We start from the raw sequence: 11,150 nt of genomic DNA on the forward strand, positions 1-11,150 counted from the left end.
CCACAGCAAAGAAATGACCCTCGTCTTATATATAGGCACAATTCATACAGTAAACTTTAATCAAAGCACAATAGGAACTGAGTCCAGAGTCCGTGAGCTGGGATTTCTACACAACTTTCTGACTATATAGTATATTAATGTGATATTGCTCCAATGCCTGTCGATGGATCTCACATGGTGGCATCAGGAGTTGGCACTGATGACCACTTCAGTAAAGGGTCACCAAACTTTTCCTAAACTGGTGCCTGGGAAACAACTGGCACATGTACACCTATGGACCAATTTCATGAGTTGCATACACAAGAAGAAAAAAGGGCCTGCCTGTAGAACTGAGCAGATTTTTACTGCTTTCTTTATGGTTCTACTAACTGAATATTTCTTGTCTTTAGAACTGTAAACTTACGTACAACACATAAATCACATCTATAGGGAAGATGAATAAAAGATAAAGGGTTAAATTAACCCCTAATATGAAGTTGCAGGTGGAGTTTGCTCGACAGAGTAAAACATCAGTTCCTGGAGACTCTTGGGAATTCTAGCAGTAAGATTATCTGGGCAGGTTTTCTTCCTGCAGACTTCTATCCTTTTGCTTAATAGATTTTTAGTTCTCTAATAAAATGTCATGAATGTATTACAATCCAACAGGAAGAGCGGAACACATCCAAACTGTCAAATAAAATGTGTAGCCCTGAAACCTCCAATGCACAGTACTCAGCAGCAGATTCCCAGAGTCTGAAGAAATCATCAGGTGATTCAAGTTTAGTCTTCAGCTAGGTTTCAGCTAAATGTTTTTGTTTTTTGTCTTACATTGATGGAGTTACAGCTCCTATCATTTTAATTCCAAACCAAAGCCCTGCTGGAAAGATTAAACCAAACTTCCTGTTCTGGTGACACACACTGCTTTTGTTATAGGCTGAATGTCTGGTTTCCCATTTTTCTGGAGAGCATTCCTCATATAGTCCCAATACACAGGTGTCAAACTCTAGTCCTCAAGGGCCATATCCATGCCAGTGTTTAGGATGGACTGAGGAATGGAGAAATGTGTTGTACTTGATGAACCCATTCCTGATTCAGTTCCATCAATTAATCTGAGTTGTGACAAAAATGTGCAAGGACCTCGGCCGGTGAAGAATGGAGTTCGACATCCAATGTAGGAGAGAAAGAGAAAGGAGTCCAAAGTGAGAAGAAAAAGGAACCCCTACAAGAATCGGAAACAGGCAAAAATTGCCCAACAGGTATGCAATCAGCAATAAAACAACCAAATCCGTTTTACTCTATCCAAACCTAAAACGTTTTGATCTAGAGTTTGGCTTTAAACTCCCATTTAATTTAGATTAAGTACGTGGGGTACAAATTAAAAGTACATCACAGATTTAGTCCTATCATTGTTGCTGCACAAACGTTTATACAGAATACATATAAAATCTGAGTACACAGAGACATATAAATACTTCTAAAAATGTTATAAGGAGACAGTATAAAATGGAACAATTGTTTGCCAACAATATTAAATATGTAGTCTTGAAGTGTAATATATAAAACCAGGAGTTAGCTCACCTGGTAACGACATTTTAAGTAACACTCCAGGACAGGTATACATTGAGACTTGGCTCCTCCCAGGAACAGGAAATATCCTTCAGCCTCTCTATAAATCAAACAAGGACCAAGGGTCAGGCAGTATAATATAAAGGAACAGGAACAATATACTCAACATAACCCTATTATATTACATTTACATACATATAACATAACATAACATGTATATCATGCAATACTTGATATATATGGGGGTGGGTACCCCCACCTGTCCTGGAGTGTTACTTAAAATGTCGTTACCAGGTGAGCTAACTCCTGGTTTTTCCAATAACACTCCAGGACAGGTATACATTGAGATGATAAGCAAGAAATCAATCACCAACCTCAGGGTGGGCTAACTGCCTTTAAGACAGTTCTTCCGAAGTCTTGATCGGACTCTGTTATTCGGTCCAATCGATAGTGCCTCATGAATGTTCCCAGATTCTTCCAGGTCGCCGCCTTGCAGATATTCAACGGTGATGTACCTGCCCTGTAAGCCCACGTAGTTGCGGCTGCCCTGGTGGAATGGGCCCTTAAGTTTTCTGGAGGATCCTTACCCATAATGCTGTATGCTTGTATGATGCAATCCTTTATCCATTTGGCAATGGTCTTTGTGGAGGTTTTTAATCCTTTGGATTTGCCTGTATAGTTGATGAATAACGACTCTGATTTTCTGAACTCTTTCACTTTTTCTAGGTAAGACATTAGATTTTCTCTAACATCTAATTTATGCTGTTTACTTTCTTTTTCCGTTTTTGGGTCTCTGCAGAAAGAAGGTAGTATTATCTCTTGTGTTCTGTGGAACATGTCTCCCACCTTTGGCAGGAATTCCGGGCTTGTTCTAAGAACGACGCGATCGTCAAAGAAAGAGCAGTATGGTTCTTTACATGATAGTGCGTGTAGTTCACTAATCCGTCTGGCAGACGTAATCGCTACTAGAAATACTGTTTTCAGAGTACACATCCTTAGAGAATCCTCATCAAATTCATCAGATGTCAATGCCTGCAAGACTAAAGATAGATCCCACTTTGGGAACTGTCTGACTCTTACTGGTCTATTCCTTTCCACCGATTTGACAAATCGAATAATTAGAGGGTCTAATGCTAATTTCTTATCTAAATAAACTGATAAAGCGGATATCTGGACCTTAATTGTGCTTAAGGCCAGTCCTTTCTCTACTCCCTCTTGCAGAAATTCTAAAATTGTTGCCATTTCTGTTGATTGGAAGTTTGAGTTTTCTAACCATAAATTAAAAGTCTTCCAGTACTTCTGGTATATTAAACGAGTATTCTCTTTCCTACTCTTTAACAGAGTATTCACTACTCTTGAAGACAATCCCTTACTTTCAAGGACTGCCCTCTCAGATACCACGCTGTAAGTTTCCATTTTCCTAGATTGGTCACAGCCTGGTCTTGTACCTGTATCATATTTTCTGATAACGGTATTTCCCATGGTTGCTTCGTTAACATTGAGAGGAGAAGCGGATACCAGGCCCTCTTGGGCCAATTCGGGGCAATTAGTATCATTTGGCACTGTGACTTCATTAATTTTTGAAGTACCAGGGAAATCAAATTTAACGGTGGGAATGCATACAGTAAACTCTGATTCCAGTTCTGCGCCAGAGCATCGATTGCTAATGGATTGTCCATGACATTGAGGGAATAAAACTGTTCGCACTTTCTGTTGGCCTTGTTCGCAAATAAATCTATTTGTGGTTGTCCCCAATTGCTCACTATTGTCTGAAATAAATTTTGATTGAGGGACCATTCTGTATTTGAGGTCTGTACCCTGCTCAATTGATCCGCCAGAACGTTTAATTCCCCTTTCAAGTGTACTGCCGTTAGGGATAGTAACTCGAGTTCTGCTATATCCAGGATCTCCATAGTTAGAAATAGTAATCTTTTGGATCTCGTGCCCCCCTGGCGATTCAGATACGAGACAACCGTCGAGTTGTCTGACTGAATCTGAACATGAGATGACCTTAGAATATGTATCGTGCTGATTAGAGCCATCTTTACTGCCATTAGTTCCCTGAAGTTCGATGAGTGTTCTGCCATCGTTTGACTCCATACGCCCTGAACCTGAAAAGTGTCCACGTGGGCTCCCCATCCTGACAGACTTGCGTCTGTCGTTAGGATCTTTTGAATAGGTAACGACCATAGTCTGCCTTGGGTGAGATGCTGCAATGTTTGCCACCACTCCAAACTGGCCTTCGTTTGGGAATCCACTGTCACTTTGCTGTCTAGTGTCTCTTGATGCTTGTCCCATTGGGTCAACATCCATGACTGCAAAATCCTGGTATGTTTCAGCGCCCACTGGATTGCTGGCGCTGCTGAAGACAGCAGGCCGAGGAGTTGCATAATTTGTCTGATTGTCACTGATTGGTGTGCACAAAATGTACTCACTTCGGATACAATCTTTTGTATTTTTTCTTGTGGAAGAAAAATTTTCTGTTTCACTGAGTCTATTACAAACCCCAGGAATAAAATTTCCTGAGTTGGAGTAAGCTGCGATTTCTCTTTGCTCACAATCCAGCCTGCCTCTTGTAACTGCACTAGTACAATCCGTTTGTGTTCCTCTAGTTCTTCTAAAGTTTTTGCTAGAATTAGTAGGTCGTCTAGGTAAGGAATTATAAGAATTCCTCTTTTGTGTATTGCTGCGATTAGTTCTCCCATCACTTTCGTGAAGATTCTGGGGGCCGATGTTATGCCAAATGGGAGGCAGCGAAATTGTAAATGCTGAACCTCTTTTTCCATCTGCACTGCAAACCTCAGAAACTTTTGTGAATTTAGTTCTATTGGTATGTGCCAGTAAGCGTCTTGCAGATCTACACTTGCCATAAAGCCATCTGGTATCAGTAGATTCTTTATGGAATAAATGGATTCCATCCGAAACTTTTCGTATCTTATGTATGGATTGATTGGTTTTGAATTGAGAATTATTCTGTATTTCCCTGACGGTTTCTGAACCAGGAATACTTTTGAGTAGAAGCCTTCGCCTCTTTGCATCACTGGAACTACTGATACCACCTGCCTTTGTAGCATATCTGTGATGATCTCCTTTAATGCCTCCTGATGTTGAGGCAACAGTAATCTCTTGGTTATCACAAACTTTTTTGGAGGTCTTGTGTTGAAAACTATATGATAACCCCTCCTTATTAGATCTATAATAAACGGGCTTTTTGTTATCTGCTTCCAATGTGGAAGGAAATAGCCCAATCTTCCTCCCACTTTTAGCGTGTCATTGTTTATTTTGCGTGTATGGAGTTTTGAAACTTGGTCCCGGCTTTTTTTGATCTTTATTGAAGGACCAATTTCTTCTTTTGTTTTGCATTTCAGGTTTGTCTGTCTGTCTGTTCTGACGAAAAAACCTTTTCCCAGTTTTAAACTGCCTTTTTTTCGGAAATGATTTTTTCTTATTGGCGGTTCTTTCAAGAACCTCATCCAACTCTGGCCCAAAGAGAGTGTCCCCTACTACCGGAATGGCACAAACTCTATTTTTTGAAGCCATGCTACCATGCCAGGTCTTAATCCACAGATTTCTTCTGGCTACATTAGAAATCCCTGCTGCCTTAGCTGTCAGTCTTATAGATTCTGACGCAGCATCAATTATATAGGCAATTGCCTTATGCATCACAGTCATTGAACTAATGATCTGGTCTTTAGGTGCACCCTTATTGATATTATCTTCTAATTGTTGCATCCATAGCGCGAGCATTCTTGCTACGCAGGTTGTTGCAGCTGAAGGCCTAAAGTTGGCACAAATTGCAGGCCACAACCTTTTTAATGCATATTCAATCTTTTTATCTGATTGATCTTTTAAGTGACCAAGATCTTCAAATGCCAGTTCATCATCCTTATTAACTTGTGAAAATGCTGAGTCTAGTTTAGGGCTTTTGTCCCACATTTTACAGTCCTCATCTGAAAAGGGAAAACGTCTCTTGAATCCTCTGGACATAAATAACTTTTTGTCTGGATTTTTCCATTGACTTGAAATTAAATTTTTTGTTGTCTGATGTACTGGAAAATTCAACTCTTGCGGATTTTCCATACCTTCATATAATTTATCATGTAGAGAACTAGGTTCAGTACTTGCTTTATTTAAATTTAAATCTTCATATATTGCTGTTAATAGCATTTCAGTTTCAGCCACAGGAAATTTAAACTTAGAGGGTTTATTTTCCATTTCCTGTGCTTCAACAGAACTTGCCGAAACGTCATCATTATCGCTAATTTCTTCCTCCTCTGATAGGATAATTGGTTTATTAGTTTTAGTAGTAGCTTTCTTATGCGTAACCACTTCAGGTACTTTAATATGAGCGACCTGATCGGAATCTTCAGCTGGTGTGTCTGTTTTGGAAGGAGTTGCACTAGCTCTAAATTCTTTAAGTGTGTCTTTTAGATCTTGCCTCAGAGCCTGAATATCTCTCTGAGAGGCAGATTCTTGTTTCATTACTTTGTAGGTACAATCCTTGCATAAAATTTTTGTTGATGCAGGATTGACCTTTGTATTGCACACAGGGCACCGTTTAGTGGTCTTTGCAGGGTCAGGTACATTTGTAGAAGTGCCCTGAAATACACACAAAAAAACATAAAGCTAATTGTGTCCTACAAAAATACCATGTGAAGTAAAGCAATATTTATCTATAGGTTTTAACCTATACCAATATGACTAAGCAAAAGTTATATGCAATATACTGATTAATAACATAAGTCTGCATAAGTTAAACTTTTTCAGAAGTTTCTCATTAACACAATATGCACTTCAAAGTCAATATAAGCCTATGTATGCAAAAACATAAAAATAATGCTTAATAGGTAATACATCATTGCATAGCCACAGCCTATGCTTGTAATGCACCCTTTGCAATATAGGCACCATGCAGCCAAACTTTCCATGCTGCGTACGGTTGAATGCTCCCACAAGAGTCACCACCGCTGCCCGGGTCCCAGCAGAGCAATCTTACCTTTCCTGGCTCCTGCTCTATCTCAGACATCCTTCCGTGCTGCGAGACGCCGAGATTCAGACCAACTGGGACTCCGGGCGGCCGCACCTCTTCACCCGGCGATGCGGAAGTGACGTCACGCGACCCGGAAGTACTCTCCGAGGTCGCGGCCGGAAGACTTCCGCTTTACGCCTCCGCCATGCGCATCATCCGGACGCCAACTTCCCTGCCGCTGCCTCCGCGTGGTGCGTCTTCGGTGCGGCCCTTCCTGAAGCGCTGCCTTCTCACCCCAGGCCGACCAACAGGGTGAAACATCCGGGCTGGGAACTGCAACCCCACAGGTAACTCCCAGCTCCAGCAGATCCTCTGTAGGTAGCAGGATCCACTGTGTGCCAACACCTTCCCTAGCCACCCAGGCTCTCCGGGACAGCGAGCACATAGAGAGACCTGGTTCCTGGACCAGGAAATATCCAATACTGCCTGACCCTTGGTCCTTGTTTGATTTATAGAGAGGCTGAAGGATATTTCCTGTTCCTGGGAGGAGCCAAGTCTCAATGTATACCTGTCCTGGAGTGTTATTGGAAAAATATATATAGAATATATCTGAACATCCAAACCCTGTTTTAGTAGATGAGGAGGGAATAAAATTACAAAAACATTTATTGGCATCAGTTCTGTTTTTGTAAGCAAAGCCAAAGTAAGGGGAATATGGAGTCTGGCGTTTATCATAATCTATTTGTCTAGCAGTCATGCAAGCATCTAGTTTCCTTACGCTACAATCAGTAGGATTGCTGCAGGTGTGACAAACTACAGAAGCCAAAAACATAAGATGACAGTCGCATGACATGCTTAACAGAAGATTAAGGTGGAAGCCTTCATATTCCTATCAATACAGATTTCCTTTGAAGAGCACCTGTGATTAAAAAAGTGCCTCAGGAGAGGGAAGTCTCTGGATCCTAATGAGGCTTCCCCGTCCTCTTCAGCCTTGGGGACCTACAGGTTTCCCCCTCCCGAGTTAGGTACCCTATAGGGGCACATTTTTTCTTTACAGGTTTACTTTAACTTTAGATCAACATAGCCAATTTAGAAACCAGCTTCTTTAGAAGTATAACAAATGAGTGACTGCATTTTTCCATCATGTCATGTGACAAGTTAATTACTTCCTCTTAAAGGAAAACTCTTACCCCAAAAAATGCCAACATCAACACCTTACTTCCTCTAAAATGTATATTGTATCTGTGACCTCCCCTTTTCAAACAACTGTCTGAAAATCCCAGCTTACACAGAGCAAAGCATGGAAGCTTTCACATACATGAAGGTTCTTTTTCTAGTAAGGACCTAATAAACTGACATAAAGGCTCATGGAGCAGCCACACCCCTGGAGCAAAAATACAAATACAACTTTACAAGGACTGACCGAGAGAACCACAGGAATGATATCAAGTTGTAAGCTTGTTTTAAAGGGAAAGCTTAGTTACAGAAGGGCTATAAGTGTAGATATATATACACAATAGTCTGCAGGCATTTAGCACAACTGACTTTTTAGAGCTTATCCAAGTGTAGCTCACTAACAGTACTGATTACCTGGTAGCAGCAGATGTTCCTGTCAGGACTACAGGGCTAGCTGTACATAGCAACCAGAATTCACTGTTTATAACCAGTCCACCTGTTCCTTCTGGCTGCTAGAGGATGCCGTTTGCCAGCTGGAAAAGGTTTTGTGTACAGCTTCCCACTCATCCTAATGGAGCGCTGTACACAAAATGTCATTGCAGCCTGAGCAGATGTAATGTATGTGTAGGGTAGCTGCTCAATGTCACTTGGCCTGAGTCCTAGAAGCAACATCTACTGCAATGAGGTACCGGGGCCACCACAGGGGCAAGAGGTCATAACAGGGTGCAAGTTAAGGACAGTGTACAATACAGTAAATATGCTTATCCTTTCATACGCAGCAGTGCTCCGTAGAGTTATTTGATAAATACATGGCAGGGCTTTATATGGCACATGTAAAAACCTGAGAAACCTCAGGGGACTTCCCTATTCTTGGCCATGAAGATAAGAAACATTTATTGATGTGTTGTTAAATAAAACCTCATTTGTGTTAGCGTGTGTGAAAGTGATACAAACAAACATGATATTTTGCCATTTTCCACTAAGCAGGAAATCAATGGAATGTCCTTTCTCTGTTTCTGGAGACCAGATAAAAGCCTATTTGCAATAAATGGAATGTAGTCCTCTAGGTCTAAGCCTCATACACATGGTATAATTTTCCATCATATCGATTGGTGACCTGAAAAGAAATTGCATTGTGGGCAAACGTCCAAATTATTAACGATCGATTTTGTGATTGATTTTGCGTTGATAAGTACCCAAGTAATCCCATCAGAAGTACCCAAGTAATCAATCGGAATCCAATCGGACCGGTCAGAAATTATCTGATTGATCCGTCGATCTGATAGAAAATTGTAAAGTGGTAGTCTAAAGGTGGCCACACACCATACAATTTTTAAAATATCTGTTCAATTTAAGAATTGCAATCAATTTTTCTGACTGATTGTAACATTTCAAAAATCTGCCCAATGTACCACACACCTATGTTAAATTTTTCCCCAATTATGATAAAACTGATTGGAAACTGTGAAAATTGCTAGGGTGTGTATATTAATAAATCGACAATCTAACACACACCATACAATCTTTAAAAAAATTGAAAAGATATCTGGCATTCCGGATCGATATAAATAGAAAAAAAAACGAGAAATCCGATTGGATTTTTCAGTCGAATGAAAAAAAAAAAAAGCTTTCGATTTTTTCGGGAGATACGATTGTTTTTATCGAATTGCTGTAAAATTGGATCATTTTATTGTATCGTATGTGGCCACCTTAATCCTAATGGTCTTACCTACAAGTTTGTGTGCTGCAGTACTTTTAACCTCCCTTCCCTCAAGGGTTGAGCACTTAAAACACAGCGAACTTATGATAAAAGTAATGGCACAGACCTTTTTGCACCTGGTGGAAAGGAGATGGGCAGTGTGTGTAAAGCACCTAGCGTGTAGTAGTAAGCTACATACCGGCCATAACGGCTTGCCAGTAACAGACTGCCAATTGGCTTTTTGCAAGTAAGCAACACTGGACTGACGTCATTTGTACGTTTCTGATGCGGAGACTTAGAGACTCCTGGCTTCTGGCAGCTTTGGCTATACTGGGAAGAGAACCTGTCACTGCCATGATTCTCAGTTTTGAGGAAGAGTGATCAGTACTACTTGCAGTCCTGTACAAAACACTGCAGATCCTACTATAGACAGGGCAGGAAGAACAGGAACTTTTTTCTTTTTTGCTCAAGAATACTGTAGTATATTAGTATGAAAATTACAAGGGACGTGTATGAATATGTACTGAAGAAGTTAAATTTAAATAACTTCAGCCTTATGAAAGAATAGCGTTTAAATCTATAGGCTAAAAGAGGTCATGCTTTCCAGTAAGCACAGGGCATATAATAAAATCTCAGCCAGAAGCAGGGAAAACAATAGTCCTATGGCGCCCACCCTGGACAGTCACACATTAGCACAGTGTTGCCTGCCATCAGCTGCTGCAGTGATGAACTACAGAGCAATGCTTGTGACTCTATAGTCATGTGCACAATGTACAGTGAGGACAGCATTTACTGTACATTCATTGGGTCATTCATGCTCCCAGCAAGTTCACGTGGCTTGCTTGATAATCTGTATACTAAACATGCCTCTGTACTGCACATTCAGTTAACGTTTGGTAAGCACTGACCTGCTCATTAAGCTATGTAGAGTATTTGTATACATTTCTCAGGAAACTGAAATAAAGCAGATCTTCAGTTACACAGCAGCATACAATCAACTCTCATCCACGGGCAAACCAGTGGATTTAAAGAGACACTGAAGCGAAAAAAAATTAAGATATACAGCTAAGAAAAAAGCATTAGAAGCAGAGACATAAGTCTAATATTTGTTTCCAGTACCGGAAAAGTTAAGAAACTCCAGTTATCTATGCAAATAGCCATTGAGCTCTGCTACTTTGAAAGTCATGGAGAGCTCCGACTTCTTATTAGGTTATCTCAGCTGTATTGTAGGGATGGTCGGAAATGCCAATTTCCGATTCCGCGGTAAATCCGCATTCCGCCATTGCCAATTACCGATTCAGCTTTCTGCTACCAAGTTCCGCATTCCAATGCGGAATTTCCGCCGGAAATCGCGGAAATTCCGCCCGACTTTAACATCGATTTTCTCAAATACTATAAGGTCTTTTTGAAAACTTTTTTTGCATCTTGTTCAGAAGATTCTGTTTAACCTGCTGAGCGGTCTGGACGAGCTCAGCTCGTCCAACACCGCCAGAGGCTGCCGCTCAGGCCCTGCTGGGCCGATTTCAACCAAATAAAAAGCAGCACACGCAGCCGGCACTTTGCCAGCCGCGTGTGCTGCCTGATCGCCGCTGCAGCGCGGCGATCCGCCGCGTGCAGCGGCGAAAGAGGGTCCCCCCAGCCGCCCGAGCCCAGCGTAGCCGGAACAAACAGTTCCGGCCAGCGCTAAGGGCTGGATCGGAGGCGGCTGACGTCAGGACGTCGGCTGATGTCCATGACGTCACTCCGCTCGTCGCCATGGCG

This window comes from Hyperolius riggenbachi, chromosome 8 (genome assembly GCF_040937935.1).
Source record: "Hyperolius riggenbachi isolate aHypRig1 chromosome 8, aHypRig1.pri, whole genome shotgun sequence".
NCBI classification, from domain to species: domain Eukaryota; kingdom Metazoa; phylum Chordata; class Amphibia; order Anura; family Hyperoliidae; genus Hyperolius; species Hyperolius riggenbachi.